At 38.6% G+C, this 17,301-nt stretch overlaps 1 pseudogene; it reads right to left on the minus strand.

Moving 5' to 3' along the window:
- Window positions 1–3,103: 3,103 nt before the first annotated feature.
- The window catches only part of LOC136306564 (protein SPO16 homolog pseudogene), a 32,199-nt pseudogene continuing 18,001 nt past the window's right edge, over window positions 3,104–17,301 (minus strand).

A 17,301-nucleotide genomic window follows, 5' to 3' on the forward strand; every position in this document is an offset into this window, starting at 1 on the left:
GCTGAGGATGGCTCTGTGGCCTCTGCCTCAGGCACTAGAATGGCTCTGGTCACAACAGAGCAACGCCCCGGATAGGCAGAGCATCGCCCCCTGGTGGGCATGCCGGGTGGATCCCGGTCGGGCGCATGCGGGAGTCTGTCTTATTGCCTCCTGTTTCCAACTTCAGAAAAATACAAAAAAAAAAAAAAGGTGCATTAGATGTGTTTTAAGTTGAGCTATTTGGTGTGTTCTGGCACTCACATGAATTCTAGCAGCTAGCTCTACTTTTCAACAGCATAACACTGCCAATTTAGTGAGGGGACAGCCAGCTTGAGAACGGGCAGCCAGTGCAAATGCCAAAAGCAGCTCATGGCGGGAGCCCAGCCCACATTACCACCTGAGGAAGAGTGGTCCAGTGGCTTGGAGTAATCAAAATTCTATGATCTCCCAAAGTGCGTGTTCAGATGCTTTCCTCCACAGTGGAGTAGGTATTATTACAGGTTTCTGCCACAAAATAAACACTACGCTAGAGAGAGCTGGCTGTGCGTAAGTAAAAAGAGTGGAAAGGAAGTCAGATCTCCAAAGCTGTTCAGACTATCTTTTTTCAAGATACCTGTAAGCACAAGGTTCAGGTTTTCAGCCACATGACACTCAGGGCATTTCACACCTTGACTTTTTCTCTGCAGTAAAAGAGACAGCTTGTATCCTCACAACACCCCTGACACAAGTTTCTCCCCAGAAATCCAGAAGCTGGGCTAGATGGCTTCAGCCCTCCCATCAGATCTCAGCATTGGGGGTGCGAACTCCACAAGGCTAAGCCCCAAGGAAAAATATTCCATAGTCTATGTCAACTTGTGAATAAGCAGAAAAGAAGGAAGAGAGATGGAATTGCTTTGAATGCTAGTTCAACTTCTAAATTATTGTGGTCCCCTTATCTCCCTCTCTCCTTAAAACTCCCGATACCCTGTCTCCCATCTCTATCACTACCCAGAGACAGAACAAGTGCAAGGTCAACTCTATTTAGAATTTTGAAGGCAGTCTCGCCCCCCTTTCCCTCCTCCACTCTGTCCCCTAGTTACCTAAACTACTTCACTGCAGCACCCTGTGATCCTAGCACCCTCTCAGTCTCAGTTATGGAAGGAAGGAAGGAAGGAAGGAAGGAAGGAAGGAAGGAAGGAAGGAAGGGAGGGAGGGAGGGGAGGGGAGGGGAGGGGAGGGGAGGGGAGGGGAGGGGAGGGGAGGGGAGGGGAGGGGAGGGGGAGGGGAGGGGAGGGGAGGGGAGGGGAGGGGAGGGGAAGGAAAGGGAAGGGAAGGGAAGGGAAGGGTGGGGAGAGGAAGGGAAGAAAGGGGAGGGGAGGGGAAGGAAAGGGAAGGGTGGGGAGAGGAAGGGAAGAAAGGGGAGGGGAGGGGAAGGGAAGGGAAGGGAAGGGAAGGGAAGGGAAGGGAAGGGAAGGGGAGAAGAAGGGAGGGAGGGAAGGTGGAAAGCAAGGAAAAAATTCAAATACTCTTAAGTTCTATGGGAAATAGAAACAATAAGTAATAACAGAAACGAGTTGGTGAGGCCCTGGCTGGTTGGCTCAGTGGTAGAGCACTGGTCCATCATGTGGAAGTGCCAGGTTCGATTCCTGGCCAGGGAACACAGAAGCACCCATCTGCTTCTCAACCCTTTCCCTTCTCGTTTCTCTCCTATCTCTCTCTTCTCCTCCCACAGCCAAAGCTCTATTGGAGCAAAGTTGGCCCAGGCGCTGAGGATGGATCTATGGCCTCCGCCTCAGGCACTAGAATGGGTCCGGATGCAATAGAGCAATGCCCCAGATGGGCAGAGCATCGCACCCTAGTGAGCGTGCCGGGTGGAGCCTGGAGAGGCACATACAGGAGTCTGTCTCTCTGCCTCCCTGCTTCTCACTTCAGGAAAAAAAAGAAAGAAGAAAGAAAGAAAGAAAGAAAGAAAGAAAGAAAGAAAGAAAGAAAGAAGAAAGAAAGAAAGAAAGAAAGAAAGAAAGAAAGAAAGAAAGAAAGAAAGAGGTGAGGCTATTTTTTGAGAAGGTACAATTTAAGCTAAGGCTTAAAGTCACTCATGGGACAATCTGGAGGAAGCACATTCCAAGCAACTAGAATAGCAAGTGCAAAGGACCTGAGGTAGGAACAGATGTGAGTTTCCTAGGACATATAAAAGAAAAAGCATGGCACATTTGAGGAACAGGCAGCTTGTCAGTGCAGCTGAGCACATGGAAGGAGGCTAGAAAAAGGTCAGAGAGGTGGAAGGATCCTAATTACACAAGGAGAAAATCTCCTTTAGGAGATTTTTTTTTCCAGAAGCATTTCATCATCTGACCTACATTTTAAAAGGTTGTTGTGGCTCCTGCTTGAGGAAGGGTAGGAGAGGAACAGGAATAGAAATGGAGTAATGACCTAGAAAACAGGAGATGGTACAGGGTAGTTTGGTTGGTAATGGAGGAAATAGATGAGAAATTCAAAAACTGAGAGGCTCTGGAAATGGATGCCTTCTCCCTCTCTCCTCATTCTTACTCTGATACTATGGACACATGCATTTTCTCAGGCTCTAGAGTTGCCTCTTTCCCCTCTCTCTTCTCAGAGCTTCAGCTGCTTACTAAGAGATCTTCCTCAACTGTTCAACTGTGTCTTGCAGATCGTCCCTCTCATGGCTGCTCTGCCCTCTCTAGATGTCAAGAACTTCAGATTTAGTTCCACCTCTTCGCTCATTTAGCCTCTATGTTGATTAATCCATACTTCTGAAACGAAATGGCCCAGCTCTTCTTTTTGTGCAAACTAGTCAGTTTTTTTTATTTACCTAATATTGATTTTGAATTTAAGAAATAAGGTAAAATATTGATTTAAAATTTAAGGGAAAGTTCATTTTTAAAATCTCTCCAAGAACTCTCTTACTCTTCAATTGGTTTTTTCAAAGCTTATTTTAAACTAATAATATTTTCTAAAACTACAAACAAACCAATGATTTATCTCATTGCTCTTATTGTTTTATTGTATATAATTTTATTTTAATATTTAAAATTCTTTAAAGTAAATATATATTTAAACATTATAATTCAACCTGTCTAAATTATTTTAATATTCATCCAAAAGAACAGTTATAATTGATACTCTAATTTGGGTTAAACGAATCATTGAGATATATCTTTTGAAGCATTTTCCAAACAGAAATTTGCTTAATGATGTAAGCTTTAGTTGTTATCATTCCATAGCAGATGCTATCTATATGTGGTTTGGAGGTCATCTTAACTATAGTGCACATAAGATTAATGGCATTTATGGTGTTGTGTACAAGAAGTACCCTTAAGTTACTACCCAGGAATATAAAAAATTTAAATCACAGCAATTACTCAATATATTGTACAAATACAAGAAAATAGAATGGCTCCATTTTCCACTGACACTGAATAACAAACCATGTAGCTTCAATTTTTTAGGGAGGTTGCAATTTCACAACTCTTAAGAGATGAGCTAATAATAATGGTGGTTGTCCATTTTACTTCCCCCCCCCCAGCACTTTCAGCTATCTGTCTTTGGGTCAATCTGCTTTATTTATTTATTTTTAAGATCAATATTTTTTTTCAATGTTTTATACTTTTCTGAGTACAAGTCTTTTACCTCCTTTGTTAAATTTACTACTAGGTACTTCATTCTTTTTTTTGCAATAGTGAAAGGGATTGTTTATTTAATTTCTCTTTCAGACAATTTATTGTTGGTGTATAAAAATACTACTGATTTCTGAATATTAATTTTATATCCTGCCACCTTGCCAAATTCATTTATCAGGTCTAGAGGTTTTTTGACTGAGACTTTAGTGTTTTCTATGTACAGTATCATGTCAAAGCTATTTAAAAGAAGACTTTGTGAATGTCACAGTGCTCCAGTGCTCTCATGGTCTTGCTGAAAACTCACAGGACACCTAGCCTTATAGCTGAATAAAATGTTTTTCTTAGAAGGCAAAATTTACTCTGGTAGAGTAAGATGGCAGAGAACCTAGTAAATGCAAGATGAACAAATGAGGGTCCCTTCTCATGTTACGAACACACTTCATGAAAAAAAGAAATCAAGGAAGATACAAATAAGTGAAAGCATATAACATGTTCATAGATAGGAAGAATAAACATCATTAAAATGTCAACATTAACCAAAGCAATCTATAAATTATATGCAATTCCTATTAGAATACCAATGGTATATTTCAAAGAAATAGAACAAATATTCCAAAAATTATATGAAACCAGAAAGGAACACGAATAGACTCAGCAATCTTGAAAATAAAGAAGAAAATGAGAGGTATCACACTTCCTAATACTAAGTTTTACTACAAGGCCATTGTACTCAAAACAGCTTGGTACTGCCATGAGAACAGACATACAGATCAATGGAACAGAACAGAGAACCCAGAAATAATTCACGTCTTTATGGTCAATTGATATTTGACAAAGGAGATAATAGCAGACAATGGAGTAAAGATAGTCTCTTTAATAAATGTTGTTGGGAAAATTGGACAGCTACCTGCAAAAAATGAAACTAGACCACCAACTTACACCATTCACAAAAATAAACTCAAAATGGATAAAAGACTTAAATGTAAGTCACAGAACCATAAACATGTTGGAAGAAAACATAGGTAGTAAACTCTCCAATATCACTTGTAGCAATATTTTTGCCAGTTTATCTCCACGGGCAAGTAAAATAAAGGACAAAATAAACAGATGGGACTATATCAAACAAAAAAGCTTTTGCACAGCAAAAGACACCATGAACAAAATAGAAAGACAATCCACACAATGGGAGAACATGTTCGCCAATACATCTGATAAGGGATTAATAACCAAAATTTATAAAGAGCTTCTAAAACTCAACACCAGGAATGTAAACAATCCAGTTTAAAAATGTGCAAAAGAACTGAATAGACAGTTCTCCAAAGAGGACATACAGTCAACAGGAGTATAAAAAATGTTCAATGTCACTAATCATCAGAGGAATGCAAATTAAAACCACAATGAGATATCACTTCACACCAGTCAGAATGACTCTCATTAACAAATCAACACACAATAAGTGCTGGCGAGGATGTGGAGAAAGGGAACCCTCCTGCACTGCTGGTGGGAATGCAGACTGGTGCGGCCACTGAGGAAAACAGTATGGGGATTCCTCAAAAAATTAAAAATGAAACTGCTTTTTGACCCCGTTGTCCCACTTTTAGGAATATATACTAAGAATACCAAATCACTGATTCAAGAGAAGATATGCACCCCCATGTTTATTGCAGCATTGTTTATGTTTACAATAGCCAAGATCTGGAAATAGCCCAAGTGGCCGTCAGTGGATGAGTGGATTAAAAAGCAGTGGTACATTCCTGACCAGGTGGTGGTGCAGTAAATAGAGCATCAGACTGGGATGCAGAGGACCCAGGTTCAAAACCTCGATCTGGTTTGAGCAAGGCTCACCAGCTTGAGCCCAAGGTCACTGCTTTGAGCAAGGGGCCACTCAGTCTTTTGTAGACCCCCAGTCAAAAGCAATCAACTCTGGTGCCTCAATGAAGAATTATTGCTTCTCATCTCTCTTTCTTCCTGTCTGTCTGTCCCTCTCCCTGTCTCTGTCTCTGTAACACACACACACACACACACACACACACACACAGCAGTGGTACATATACACAGTGGAATTTACACAGCCATGAAAAAGAAAGAAATCTTACCTTTTGCGATGACAGGGATGGACCTCAAGAGCATTATGCTAAGTGAAATAAGCCAGGCAGAGAAAGACAAATACCATATGACCTCACTTATATGTGGAATTTAATGAACAAAGTGAACTAAGGAATGGAATAGAGGCAGAGGTGGGGTCACAGGGAGCAGAGGGACAGCTGTCAGAGGGAAGGGGGATAAGGGGATTAGTGAAATTATATATACATAACACAGAGATACAGATAACAGGACAGCAAATCCCAGAGGGGAGGGGAAGAAGGAATTAAGGAGAGGGGGGTAAATGGGGTCTAAATAGGGACACAGGGGTTGGGGAGAGGGTGTTATATTGAGTGGGACACATGAATCCATGTTAACAATAAAATAAAATTAATAAAAAATTTTTAAAAAGCTTTAGCATGTCAGTTTAGAGAATCAGAAAAATGTTGATGTGAGAGATAAAGCTGGTAGAAGGACATTCTTATTGGAAGGCAGAAAAAAGGGTTTGAGCAAATGTACAGATGTAGGCAACTGCCTGCCATGTTCGGGCTTTAAGCATGGTGGCTGGCACAGAGCGGGCACAGAGGGACTACATCTGGAAAGCAGGCTGGAGTCATGGCTGAGGCTTTGTAGGCTACCAAAAAGGTTTGTACTTTTGAGCTTAAAATGTGATGTACTGGAATAACTTGAATTCACCAGAAGACACACTTACCAAAAGAAAAGGGATTTGTGAAATAAAGAAATAAGGCAGTGAATCCTGTCAGTGACAGCACCTTTTTTTGTTTCTATTGGCAAAGGACTGTCATTAAGTTACAGTGCTGTGGCTACCACCAACAGATTAAAACTGTCAACAGAAGGAAAAAAAAGCTAAAAAAATTATAATCACTACAACAAGAAAAGTCTGAGTCTCAGTTAGTACTGAGACTCTGGGTTCTGGTTCAGGGGACACACTTCTAAGGCATCAGATTTATTGTCAGGGGATGAAATATAGTCTCAAAGACTGAAATGGATCACAGGAAAGAAGTTTGATTTCATCCCCATCAAGACTCTTATATAATCCATCTTTGAAGTTCAGGACTCACTTGTCTCCTTGGTGTAAAAACTGATATATTCAGTTATAACAATATGCCCACAGCAGTACTTTCTGATTTCAAAAACTTTTGAGTGGCTTAACTCCACTGAGTGACATAAATTTCACTTTGTCCTCAAAACGCAACCAGGTACTGAAACCAGGAATTCACCAGAACAAATGAAAAGAATTATAGAGTTTCTTAAAGTAATGATGCTTTCAAAATCTTCTTGACATATGACTTATGAATAGTTCTATTAATACCAAAATGTTCTAATTTTCCTTTTTTTATTCTTCTCATTTGTGTAACTCTTAAAACAGGAAATTCATACTCTGGTCATAGAATCCAGAACCACTATCACTGTAACCTAACAATTAAAGTGGATTAGTCAATATTTTTAGTTTTCTGTTCAATTCATATTATTAAGACATTCATTCATTCACAAGGTTTGCTCTGCACCCATTTGATAGAGGGAAGTAACATAATTAGTGCCTCTAATTCAATTTTGATCTCCCAGGATACTGAGACAACTCAGGGAAAAAACTCCATCAGTCATCTTTGCAGTCTTAAAGTTAGTCGAGTTTTGAATATGGCTACTACACAAAGAAAGCCTTGACTTCTAGGTATCTCGTGTTAATTTCAGAGAGCAGTCTAATAACCCATTAGTCTGCTCCCCACTAGGACTGAGGACAAGATGATGAGATCTTGCTTATCAGTATACCCTCAACCCATGACAGAGTAACCCCACAGAAAAGTGTTCACAACTAATAAACAATAGACTCTACAGACTGCAGGCTAGGGTTTGGTACCAATTTAGAAAAATATTTTGGAATGGTTCAAATGAAGTGTGTGAACCATAGAGAAAGAAACCAATCATTATTTCTGCTAGTCTTTTGATAACCTCTAATATTATTGGGAATTAGCTGACAAAAATGTATCTTTGATAAAACTACAGTTATATAGAATTCAGTTCTTGTTTCAAAAATTTTCCAATTTCAAAATGCATGATACCAAAGTAAAAGTAGGTAGGTAATTGAACACCACCCCACTCTGCTTTGACCTTAGCACTGACTTAGAAGTGGGGCTTCTGAAAACATTCTCCAGTAATCAAAGCTGTGGAAAATACCCAAAATCCAGGGGACAGAATCAGGTTTCTAATTTAAACTCTTCTTTAGCTTAAAGTTTAAGATAACATTTTTAATATGCATTTAAAAATGTAACACAACAATTACAGTTCTAAAATTTTCTCTGAGAAGAAAGCAAAATTGTTCAAAAACTTGTGTATAAAATTTTGTACAGGGCACTCAGTTGTGAGAGCATTGATCCAATATTTCCAGGTTGTGGTTTTGATCCCTGGACAGGGCATGTACAAGAACCAGCCAATGAATGCATCAATAATGGAACAACAAGTCAATGTACCTCTCTTTCTCTCTCTCTCCCCCTCCTTTCTCTCTAAAAATCAATAGAAAAAAATTAACCAAAATTTATCCCAGTTTCTTTAAATAAGGGAAAAAATGAAAGTAGTGTAAAAGTTTAATAAATATTATAACTTGTACAAATTATTTATTGAAAAGTTATTTTATAAATCAGGGGTTGACAAACTATGGGTTGTAGGCCAAATTTGATTATGGCCTATTATTGTACAGCCTGTGAGCTAAGAAATGGTTTTTATATATGTAAAGTGCTATGATCTCACTTATATCTGGAATCCAATGAACAAAGTAAACTGATGAACAAAATAGAAACAGAGGCAGGGTCACAAGGAACAGAAGGACAGCTGTCAGAAGGGAGAGGCATGAGGGAAGTGGATGAAAGAAAGTGAAGGGATCAGCCAAAATCATATACACAGAACAAACATAGAAAAACAGACAACAGAGTGGCAATAGCCAGAGGAAAAGGGGGATGAGGAGGTGAGGAGGTGAGGAGGTGGGGAGGTGGGGAGGTGGGGAGGAGGGCAAAGAGGGGTAATGGGGACAGAAAGAGACTTTGCTTGGGGTAAAGGGTACACAATGTGGTATGTAGATGGTGTTATATTGAGTTGTACACTCGAAACCTAAATGGTTTGATGACCCATGTCATCTCAATAAGTTAAAAATACGTTAATTATTATTTTTAAATAAAAAAATAAAGATTCATCATCAAGCCTTCCCCCACAAAAAAGAAATAATGGATTGGAGTTTATTGGTTAACTTCGAAATAATTCTAAATTGTCTGGGTTTTTTTTAAACCAGCAATGCAAATTTTATGACTTTGCCACTTGTTAGACTTTGTGGTGTTAGTAAATACAGTATAAAAATTCAGGTAGGTTAGCAAGAAATAAATGGGAACCTAGAATAATAGTCACACAGAGTTATGTTTCTACCTATAGACTTGGGGACTCTGTTATCAGACCTTTAGATGTTAGCACTGAAAAATAAAAATCTTATAAATGCACATGCATCTTATGGAATTCATTAAATGACTCAATTAAAGTATTTTATGAAAAAATAAAGTGCTATAAAACAAACAACTACAATAACAAAAAACCACAAAGAATATTATGTATCAAAAACTACATGTGACTTGCAGGTTAGATAAAATATTTACTATTTGGCCAATTCCAGAAAATTTTTGCTGACCCTTGAAACAGAGCTGTAAAAAATGACATGGTAAGATATTCATATATTAAATAATACACAGACTGCATGTGTAGAATTTTATTTAATAACATTTTTCAAAGGCATGTGGATACATACAGAAATATGTAGAAGACAATGAGTAAAATTAAGACAGTGGTAATTTGATTATGAAATTATATTTTTTCTATAACTTGCATTATAGATTGCTTTTTAAAGTGATGTACATGTACTAATTTTTGTAATAAAATGCTATTTTTATTTTGAAAAGTAGAGACGCCTACAATATAGTAAATGCTATTATTTATCAGCCCTTTATTCCATACCAGGCGCTGTTGGTAGAAATTGACATGACGTCACATGGATCCTCATAGTATCCAATGAGATACATCATTTTCTAATCCTATTTTCAATTTCAAAACTAAGAGTCAGAGAGTTAACGAGTTGCCCAAGTTCACCTAACTAGTAATCAATGAAGCTGGAGTTAAAGGCTCAGTAGTGCTGTTCCTAAGACTATGTGTCTAATTGCTCTACTACTCTGCCTTACAAAGACATGGTTCAAATGTGGCTACCAAACACTCAGGAAAAACTCCTGAGTCTTTTATGACATTAACATTATGTGATTAATGTGTGATATGACATCCAAAAGAGTTCATTTAATTTTTTGTTTTTTGAATAGTGTTCAGGGTTCAAGTGATAGTTCTGTTCCCAATTTAGAGTGTCTGACAGCTCCTTCAGAATTATTTAGGTTTGACTGTCCTGCTTTAAAAGAAATATTGACAATCTTTTCAAGAAGAGATCAAGAGGACGATCAAGATTGTACATTGACCCAAATGTTTGTCCTAAGCAGTTTAGAAGGAAAAAGGAATCAAGGAAAATCATACTCTTGTTTTCAGTGTTTGGAGATCATTTATATGGGATTGCTAAACCTTATTCTACACAACCCAAGAGGTGCAATTAGAACCATTAGGTACAGTTCATGAGGAAATAGCTCTCACCCTAATGTATGTAAAAATGTTTTTTCTTAACACCGATAGCACAAGAAATGGACTTTAGTGGTGTACCATATCCAAAGGCTGAAACACTACTGAAGGGGATTTAGTGTACTGACTTTTTTATAGCAACCACAAATGGCATTGTAAAAATGGCAACAGACTAAGTTTACATTGTTCCAGACACTACATATAACTTGGTAACATAAAAAGTTGACCAAAGACACCAGCATGTTTCAACTTCATACTAGAAAATATCCCCCACTGGATAGAGAATAATCATCTCTCTGTTCATGAGGAGCATGTCAGAAAAAGCACATTTATTTTTAGGTATTTTAGTTCTTCACGGATAGAAATAAGGTAGAAGGTGAAAACCAAACTGTCAATCCCAAAACTTAGACTGGATGTGAAAGTCAAAAGTGTATCATACTGCCTTCCTCTATGTGGCTCTGCAGTCTTTCACTGTCTTCCTCAGCATTTCTTCCTCTTCCTGAACTATCCTTGGGAATGTACCTTCAAATTCCTTGAATCTGCCACAAAATCCTCATCTATTGTTTCCAATCATTCTGAACTCTTGTAATACATATTATAATTATTACCCATTTCTATACAAGTCCTTACAATGAAAGACCTGTGTTAAGCCAAATCTCCAAATGAGACACTGCCAAGCTTTGTAAGGTCATATTCTTCCTTGCCTGTTGAACAATAAATTCATCCAAAGGTTTTGTTGTAAAGTTTTGAGAGCCAGCTTTGACAAAGGCAGCCAGAGAAGAATGGCACCAAATAAAAAGGTTACAGAGAGAAGTTAGTAATCAATTCACATAAAAGGAAAATTAAAGGACTTAGGTCTGAACAACTTGGCAACATCACAGTGAGGATAGATGTCTGGAGTTAAGGTGATCAGTTCAGAAAATACAGAATTATAAATGAAGAAAACAATTTTGTGTCCATGGGTATGTGTCCATGTGTGTTTGTATTTAGAAAAAAAGAGTGAAACTTCAATTATGTTACTTTTGTTACCTAACAAATGACTAAAATTCTTATCTCTCCATGTAACATAAGTAAGACCTGGCATGGTAGGTTTAAAGATGGAGCTAGACAGATAAGTCAGACACAGAATATGCCAAGTGTTGTGATTAAATCTTGCTGATGCAGTTCCTTGACATTTGCTTTTGTACTTGCCCTTTCCCCTTTGTTCTTTGGCAAGAGTGCAGACGTAGGAGTGAGAGGAAGGGGGCCCCAGGACAGGCTGCTTGTTATTATTATAAAACTTCATAGAGTGGAGCTTCAAAAGCTTGAAAGGGAAGATGTCCAAGTGGAATAATAAAAATATTTTTTTTCCTTTTTCACTTTTCAATGGTAAACAAAGACACATCTGGTGTTTCTCTAGTCACCATTTCATTTTATCTTGAGCTACTTTCTGCTTCAACCTTTTAAAGGCCAAGATATGTTCCAAGTTCTTAGAATTATAGTTGAATAAAATCCAAAGTCAGAGAACACAAAATGTGAATGATATGGGCTAGAGGTGAGAAAGTATGGGCCGGAGACATTTGCAGCAAGACACTGAGAGATAGTTCAAAGCAGATGGTTAACAAAAGCAAGGAAAACTGGGAGAAAAGCCATAAAGATTCACTGAGATAAAGATGAGATCAAATCAAGAAGAAACTGGAATAGCACCTATATGAAAGCAAGATATCTCTGATTGTTTAACTGGAAACTAGAAAGTAAATTAGGCAAGGAAAAAATAAACCATCATTTATTTATCTGTGGTACATTATAGCAACAGAGAAATTGCTTATGAAACAATCAAAAGATTTACAATGAGTATAATTCAACACAGTAGATAGACACAGAATATACGATCCACAATTAGATTATGGCATATAACTGTTGTGGGCAATTCTGGAATATAGTAAAAAGATGCATAATATTTTTGTTAAAGCTCCTTTTGGAGTATTTTACTGAATAGGTGAATGGTATTCTTTTCTTGCTCTCATTTTTAGAAGAATTTTGAAGGAGTAAAAAAACCAAAAGCACTAGGGAATGGGACGGCAAACTTGACTGTGACAGGACAGTTGCAAAGTGAAGACAGAAGAATTTATCCACTGGCTCTCACCTCCAGTGTTAACGCCTTGCTGGGTCACACAAGCATGGATGAGTGGCACATGCAGACAGGTCTCCAGATGACATTACTAGAGAAGTCTCTATCAGTGTCTCAGTCCACATGGCTGCTCTAACAGAATGCCACAGACTGGGCAGCCCACAAACAAAAATTGATATATAACATCCAAGATGATTGGGCATCTGATGAGGATCCACGTTCTGGTTCATAGATGGCACCTTCTCTCTGTGTCCTCACATGGGAGAAGGGAGCAGAGAGCACTCTGAAGTCTAACAAAAGCATAAGTTTCATTCATTCTCACATAATCACTCCCAAAGGCCCCACTTCCAAATATCATTATCTTGGGGATTAGGTTTCAGCATATAGATTTTGATAGGACACAAACATTAGGTCTATGTCATACAGGAGGCAGCAAAACAAAAGTGCAGATATGTGGATCAAAGGCAATGCAGAGCGAGAACCAAAGAAAGTGAGTCTAAGAGACTCTGCAATGCTGCTCAGGAAAAGCTGATGTAAACAGTATTGCAAGCCACGTTGCAGGCTGGAGAGCACCATGGCAGAGGGAGGAACTTGCACTCCTGGGTCACTCCAGTGTCTGGGGGTCAGAAAGGTAAGAAAAAACGAAGTAGGATGAAAGCCAGTACGGTCGTTCCACAAACTACATTTAAAAAGAAACTGGTTGTATTCCCTATGCTGTACTCTACCTACCCATGACTCTTCTGTAACTACCAGTTTGTACTTCCCAACCCCTTCACCTTTGACCCAGCCCCCCGACCGCCCTCCCATCCGGCAACCACCAGTCAGTTCTCTGCATCTGTGAGTTTTTGTTTTGTTTGTTCATTTATTTTCTGGTGTTTTGGGGTTTTTTTTAGATTCCACATATAAGTGAAATCATATGTTATATACCTGAAGCAAATATTATATTGAGTGTTAATTGTACTTGGAAAAAATTAAAATTAAAACTGAAATAAAAGTGATTGTATGTATAGTATACAGGATGGGAACAAAAGTAGGTTTACAGTTGTGAGGCTGTCAAACAGAATTTATTTTTGTATTATTATTTAGTAATCATTGTATTATTTTCCAAATGAACAACTGTAAACTGCCTTTGCCTTCCCTGTACATTAATAGGAGGAAGGAAGGAGGGAGGGAGGAGGGAATGGAAGGAGGGAAAGAAAAGGGAGACAGTGATCAACAATGTCAATGAAGCTGAGCAGACAGCTGAGAGGAGTCACTGATGGGCGCAGCAACAAGGTCAAGTTATTGGTGACTTGTCAACAGCAGCAGGCAAGAGCTTCCTGGGAGTTCAAACCAAATGAGAAAAGAGGAATTTGAGAAAGTGATTATAAGTAAGTTTTTCTAAGAGTTTCATCATCACAGGTGAAAACAGTAAAAAGGGGCTAAAAATATATGTAGGATCGAAGGAGCTTCTTTGTCTAAGAAGCAGGAAGTGATGACATATTTGTAGGTTCATGAGAATAACCCAGAAGAAAAGCAAATATGAACAATGCACAAGAGGAGGGCACTTCTGCAGGATTACCCTTGAGTTGGTGAAAGGCGATGTACCCCAGTGTCAGGGGGGTGGAGGGGCTTGCAGGGCAGCTGATCCATATTCACTGGCAATGAGGTCAAGTATACACAATCACAGATTTAGGTAGGTGTAAGCCAAATCTCCAAATGAGATCATACATTAAGTTGCATAAAAGTTAATATCATAAAGGACTCAGGAGTTTTTCCTGAGTCTTTGGTAGCCACATTTGAATCATGTCTTTGTAAGGCAGAGCAGTAGAACAGTAGAGTGTTAGGAAGTTCTTTTTGGAATGCTTTAATTTTCTTAGAGATGTAGAAAGCAAAGTCATGAGCTGAAAAAATTAGTAGAGGGTAGTAAAAACCAGGGGCTCAAGGAGAAAGAAGACATATCAAAATGCTCTTACAGAACATGAGAGGAAGTAAACACACTAGGGACAACTGTTGGACAAGGGACACAGTCCGGGCACAATGAAGGACTTGGTGCCTACGGGACAGACTCTGGAGTCAGGAAGTTGAATCTGTGTAAGTTAGTTAACCTCTCTGATCCTCCCTTTCCCACTCCACTAAATTCAGAATAATTGTCCTCATAGAATAGATTATTAGATGATCATTCACATATATATGAAATATTTATCATGGAATTATATCTGAAACAATTATTTTCATATGTGATAGCTATTATCTATATTAATATTAATGATGATGAATTTAGATTCAAGATAAACACCAAAGATCAAGATTTTTCAAGTTATTTAACTCTGTCCTCTCTTAACACCTAATACAATGGTACCAAGTCCTGTTAATTCTTACTGAAAATTTTTTTCAAATATCACATTGCATAATTAAAATGTTTTGATACTCTAAATTGCTGATTTCCTAAAAATCTGTATATGATTTGACCTATATGTCTCCTAATTTATATCCGAGCAACTGTAGATGAAGGATCAAAGCCCTAATAGATTGGGTTTGTTTGTTTGTTTAAATTCAGTGAGTGGAGGGGAGGCAGAGAGACAGACTCCCACATGTGCCTGACCAGGATCCACCTGGCATGTCCACTAGGGGGTGATGCTCTGCCCATCTGGGTCGTTGCTACGTTGCAGCTGGAGCCATTCTAGTGCCTGAGGCAGAGGCCATGGAGCCATTGTCAGCACCTGGGCCAACTTTACTCCAATGGAGCCTTGGCTACGGGAGGTGAAGAGAGAGAGAGAGAGGAAGGAGAGGGGGAAGGGTGGAGCAGATGGGCACTTCTCCTGTGTGCCCTGGCCAGGAACTGAACCTGGGACTTCCACACACCAGGCCAACGCTCTACCACTGAACCAACCAGCTAGGGCAAATAGACTGGGATTTTATTGGATTGTATTGGCAAGTTTCTTCAACTTAACAAGATACATCTGCCTGTGCAATGTTTCCTATCTCTTTCTATAACTATCCTTATTTTATTCTAGTACCTCATGACATCCACACATGCACACACCTACATACACACACATACACACATACACATTCATCTAAAAGCTTTCTTTAAAAATAAATAACTGGCTCCCTGGCTGTGTGGCTCAGTGAATAAAACATCATCATCCACATGCTGAGGTGCAGGTTTGATCCCCGATCAGGGCAATCCATGAATATACATCTAAATGAAACAACTAAGTGGAACAACGAGTTGATGCTTCTCTCTGTGTGTCTAGCTTCCTCTCTCTCTCTCAATCAATAATTTTTTTTTTAAATCTCTGGCAAAAATATATTTTTCTAAGTAGAAAAAAGAGGCATCTAAGTCAGAAAACAGATGAGTGATGAGCTCTCAGAAGCTGAGAGGAAAGTGATGAATTCACCAAGTCGAATGATCAATGAAGCCCTGGAGGGAGAAAAAGGAACATCACCAGGGACTACGCTTGGACCTGTGTCTGAAATAGAGATTTCCTCGGAAAATGTCGTGAGGATGAATGATGAATTGCAGGAAAGGCAAAACCCTGCAAACAGCAGTGATCAAAAAACCCTAGAAAAAAATATCATAAAACACATTCACACAAACACACACACACACCTCAAGCCTAAGACAAAATGATTTGCACTATTTTGCCTTCAGTACATATGGGTTCTACTCAGTCTAACACAGGAAGTTCTACTCTGAATACTTCCAAATGATTTTTAAAATTAACTTTAGTTTCAGCGAAAGCAGTCAATTAGAAAAAAGAAACTATTCTGAACAGGTTTATATACTTGCTGGATAATAATATATCTTTTTATTTTTTTAATATGTTTAGTTCCTGAAGAGAAAAAAATATGATTTAAATTCACTAGGCTGCAAATTAAAACCACAATGAAATATCACCTCACACCAGTCAGAATGGCGCTCATCAACAAAACAACACAGAATAAGTGCTGGTGAGGATGTGGAGAAAAGGGAACCCTCCTGCACTGCTGGTGGGAATGCAGACTGGTGCAGCCACTGTGGAAAACAGTATGGAGATTCCTCAAGAAATTAACAATCGAACTGCCTTTTGACCCAGCTATACCACTGTTAGGAATATACCCCAAGAACACCATAGCACTGTTTGAAAAGAAGAAGTGCACCCTCATGTTTATGGCAGCATTGTTCACAATTGCGAAGATCTGGAAACAACCCAAGTGTCCATCAGTGGAAGAGTGGATTAAAAAGCTTTGGTACATATACACTATGGAATACTACTCAGCCATAAGAAATGATGACATTGGATCATTTACAACAACATAGATGGACCTTGATAACATTATACTGAGCGAAATAAATAAATCAGAAAAAACTAAGAACTATATAATTCCATACATAGGTGGGACATAAAAATGAGACTCGGAGACAAAGACAAGAGTGTGGGGGTTACAGGGTGGGGGGGGGGAGGAGAGGGAGGGGGTTGAGGGAGGGGAGGGGCATGAAGAAAATTAGTTAGAAAGTGACAGAAGACAATTGGACTTTGGGTGATGGGAATGCAGCATAACCAAATGTCAAAATAACCTGGAGATGTTTTCTCTGAACATATGTACCCTGATTTACCAATGTCACCCCATTAAAATTAATCAAAAAAATTCACTAGGCTACTTGGACTGTAAGGAAGCCTGTGTTTGTTCCTCACAAGCTGCCTTCCTCTTAACCAGAGAGAATGGCGAGTATATCTGCAGGTTGCAAAGTCTCCCAGGCTTGAGGATAACATTTCACAAACATAATCATTTTAAAATATGCAGACTTCTGCCTACATTTACACAGGAACATTTTTATTTTCAAACTTAAAATAGAAAAAAAAAGTTATATTTCCA

This window comes from Saccopteryx bilineata, chromosome 5, assembly GCF_036850765.1.
Source record: "Saccopteryx bilineata isolate mSacBil1 chromosome 5, mSacBil1_pri_phased_curated, whole genome shotgun sequence".
NCBI classification, from domain to species: domain Eukaryota; kingdom Metazoa; phylum Chordata; class Mammalia; order Chiroptera; family Emballonuridae; genus Saccopteryx; species Saccopteryx bilineata.